Genomic DNA, 4,832 nt, shown 5'->3' with positions numbered 1-4,832 from the left:
GTGTAAGAATAGCCTTTACTGTTGTGTGATTTACAAACACTTTGTGAATCAGTGTGACTTCATCAGTATGTAATCATATGGCCTCATGAGAATGATTTGGCTGTGAATCGGACAGTAGTTGGTTGTAGAAATCATTCACAGAAGTTCATTAAAACAGATAGTGGTGACATGCGTGTGCGTGTGTGTGTGTGTGTGTGTGTGTGTGTGTGTGTGTGTGTGCGTGTGTGTGTGTGTGTAGCGCTGACACTAACTGAATCTCTCGTGTTGTTGTTTAAGGTAGAGAGTGGTTAGCATTAGTAAGTGCTGGTGATCAGAGCGTTCACACCACAACGCTAATGCATTCGCTCTCTGTATCCTCTCAAAAATGTTTATTGGACTCTGTTAGTGACCATTATATGTGTGCTGACGCCACAGTCTCCTAACAAACTCATTTAACATTTGAGTACGACAACAAAAAACTCCCAACAGAAATGTAAAAATAATGAAAATGCTGTGTTTCGGTATTACTAAAGGCTGCAATGTGAAACATTTCAGGGCATTCAGCCTATGAATGCTTTACTTGACTATTAAACTGAGATAATATAAAGTGTTTTAACATCCAAAAACTACACAAAAAGAGAGAAATACATGTTTGATTTGATTAATTGGTAACACGAATGTCCCTTGTGTTAAAGTTAATGCATTAGCTAACATGATCTAACTACTGTAGAAACAACATATTTTTACAGTTTACATTTTTTGTTAATGTTAGATAATAAAAAATACCTTTGTTCATCGTTTGTTCATTTTAGTTCACATGCATTAACTAATATTAACAGATACCTTTGGTTTTAAAAATGTGTTCGTAAATGTAGAAATGAACATCAAAATCAGTCAATGCTGTAGAAGTGTTTTTCATTGTTAGTTCATTAACTAATGTTAAATATGCAATACTGTAAAGTGTTCTCTAGAGAATTCTATAGTGCATGTGTTCAGTTTCAGCATCTTTTGCCTCACTAATCACTAATGAAACATGTTTGTCTTATGCATGAAACATTTGCTCATTGCTTGCGAGCTCTTTATCAATTGTTCATCCTCTCTGTTTCCGACTCCCTCTGTTCAAAACCAGAGAACAGCAACTGGAAGTGTTTACTAGGGCTGAAGTCATAAAGCCTGCTGACGTGTCTGACTCTCCAGCAGATTTGACGGGTTTGAAGGAAGAGAGTCTGACGGAGCAGCACATATGCACTGAAGTTCTCCAAAGAGTCTGATTTGTTTGAGAGCTTTACATGAGAGTGACATATGAGCCATATTTTAACAAGCCAGGCCAAATTAGATTTGCACATGCTGGTTATTTTGTTCAACTAGGTGGTTTTGATGGTTGCTCGGGAGTTTGGGATTGTTAAAAGAGTCCACTCTCAAATTTCTGATATTCTGCTATGGACATATGTGACCCTGGAGCACAAAACCAGTGACAAGGGTCGATTTTTGGAAATTGAGATGTATACATCATCTGAAAGCTGAATAGATAAGCTTTCCATTGATGTATGGTTTGTTAGGATAGGACAATATTTGACTGAGATACAACTATTTGAAAGTTCTTAGCGATGCATATTACTAATCAAAAATTAAGTTTTGATATATTTACGATTGGAAATGTACTAAATATCTTCATGGAACATGATCTTTACTTAATATCCTAATGATTTTTGGCATAAAAGAAAAATCTATAATTGTGACCCATACAATGTATTGTTGGCTATTGCTACAAATATACCCCAGCGACTTAACACTGCTTTTGTGCTGCAGGCTCACAATTATAAACAGTTGTGCTCATAAATTTACATGCAGAATTGCAAAATGTTAATTTTAACAAAATAAGAGGGATTGCATGTTAAAATTGCAGTAAGAATGTGAAATATTATATAATAATAATAAAAATAATATAAAAAACATTACAATATTACAATATAAAAATTGATGTTTTATATGTGAACATCTGTTAAAATGTAATTTATTTTTTGTTAAAATAATCCAAAGCTGTATTTTCAGCATCATTATACCTCAGTCACATGATCTTCAGAAATCATTCTAATATGCTGATTTGCTGCTCGAGAAACATTTCTGATTATTATCAGTGTTGAAAACAATTGTGCTGCGCAATATTTTTGTGGAAAATGTGATACATTTTATTTTTCAGGATTCACAGATGAATAGAAAGTTAAAAAGATCAGCATTTATTTGAAATATAAATATTTTGTCACATTATACATGTCTTTACTGTCACTTTTAATTTAATGTTTTTGATGAATAGACATATTGATTTCTAAATAAATAAAAGGTCTTACTGACCCCATACTTGTGAACAGTATTGTTTGACACAAGAGAATAGAAAGAAAAATGAAATAATTTGAATTTAAATAAAAGCAGATTTTAAAAAGGAATAGACCATTACGCAAAAAAAAACACATCACATTAAAATCACATTACTCTTTTGTTAGCTGATTAATGACTATATAATGTTTTTGTTTTTTTTATATGAAACCATCTTCATATTTCATCACAGATTTGGCAGATGCCAAATGACTGTCGAAATTATAGAGATGCACAAAATGTATAATTACAGTATGTTGCATAAGAAATGTGTCTCTGCATGTTTGTTTAGCCTGATATTTATAGTGCCATTAAAAAACATACTCTCTACATGAATCTCTTTATGATTAAACGACATGATTGTCCTGTACTGATGTGACCTGTATATGGCTCAGATTAACAAGCATTTGCATCTGATGTGAACAAAATAGTGAATTCCACTAAACTAAACAATGACAAATGCATTATGCAAATATAGACAAACATCGGGACCAAACGAGTGTGTGCCATGACTGAACTAGATATCCATACTAGATGATTTTAATCGCTGTACTAAATGATAATGTAAAGCTAACATCTGTAATTTACTTTATATTTATTTTCATTGCACTGCAATCTAATATAAATGTAAAAATAAATAAATACAGATATACATAAATAAATAATACATTAAAATAAATGAATGGATGAATGAATGAATGAACAAATGAATGAACAAATGGGTGAACAGATGAACGAATGATAGATAGATAGATAGATAGATAGATGATAGATAGATAGATAGATAGTCCATCAGTCTGTCACCGCACTCATGAAGAGCAGCAGATGAGACTCATGTTTCAGAGACATGCTTTCACTAACACTTTACTTCAACCCTACAATGCATTATAAAAGTATTCATAATGTGCATTATAATGCATTATATCTTGTCATAAACAATTGTAAGCAAAGTTAAAATGCACTGTAATATTTGTAGATTCCTTATTATATCTGAAATTGGTTGTTTGTCATATATTTTAATGTATTATACTTTCTAAAGGTGTAATAGATAGTACTGTATTATAACTGTGGTTACAAGTATTAATTATATGATACAGTGCATTATCAGGTGTGTTACAAGGCATAACTATTACATAACAGTTTTTCTCAATCGATTTGACACTTTTCTCCAATGCAATGTGCTTGTTCTCAATACATTTAACACAGCCATCCAAACACAAAATGATCTTAACCAAACAGCTCAACTTTACTGCAAAATGAAGCACTGCAATTTTAGTCTAGTAATGCAATTATTACAATGAAATATCAAATCTATAGGTGTGTTCTCTATTAACTATAAAACACATTCAGCTGTAGATGCACAAATATGCTAATGAAAATACACGTTTATTGCAATTCTTCAACAGGGAGTTTTGTTTTATATATATTGTGTATATTTAAACGAAATAAAAATTGATATCCAACACCTGCTATCACCCAAGAGAAAAAACTAATTGCCCCTTTAAACTTAAAATCTGTTTGTGCCACCTTTAGCAGCAAGAACTGCAAACAAACTTTTCTGATAACTACAGATCAGTCTTTTACAAAACGGTGGTATATATATGTGTGTGTGTGTGTGTGCGTGTGTGTGTGTAGGTGTGTGTGTGTGTGTGTGTGTGTCTGTGTTTGCTGTATACATGAATTATCCTGAATTATTGATCTTGCCTTTCATTTACATCTGGAAGAGAATTTCATTGCATTTTATCTACACTACATATGTGCTGCGCTTGCATCATAGGAGAAAAAATGTAAGAAGGTTGAATCCATGCTTTCCACGGCCTCTTCCGTGATGTTGTTCCTGACCACCATGTCAACAATGCTTCTGCTCCATTCAAAATAATCTTGATTGTCCACCTGAATGATCTCAAATTCTGAAAAATGTTTGGATATTTACAGTAAATAACAGAAGTTGTCCCAGGAAGACTAAGAATCTGTACTATCAACAATCACAGTCCACCCTCCCCAGATTCTCTAAAGGAGTTTTTATTTTTGCAATTTTAATGAATTTTGTTTTAAGAATTTTAAATTAAATTGTTTTTATTGATATTTAGGTTTAATTGCATTATCAAAAATTACACTGTTGTGTGAACATTATTCATTTGATATTTTATACATTTATTTCAAACACTTAAATAACTAACTGATAACTCTGTATATGATTTAAATGATGGAATCGTAAGAAGAAGAAAAACATGTTGAAACCTTCCTCTGTCTTCATGTACTTCTGTCAACTTGTTCACAGTGTGCTGTTCTTTATTAATATGCAGTGGAGTGAGACACATTTAATGTGCTTATCTTAGCACAACATTAATCACCGTCCATCCTGCACCTTACCACCTCATATTAATAAACATGTAGTCATATTTAGGGGTAGCTGGACATTACAGTGTCAGAGACAAACTGTTGGATACACAAGCAAACAGTTCGCTGTGTGTGTGTGT

This window comes from Sinocyclocheilus rhinocerous, unplaced genomic scaffold, assembly GCF_001515625.1.
Source record: "Sinocyclocheilus rhinocerous isolate Xijiao unplaced genomic scaffold, SAMN03320098_v1.1 scaffold1850, whole genome shotgun sequence".
NCBI lineage: Eukaryota > Metazoa > Chordata > Actinopteri > Cypriniformes > Cyprinidae > Sinocyclocheilus > Sinocyclocheilus rhinocerous.
Note: the sequence above shows the minus strand (reverse complement) of the source record.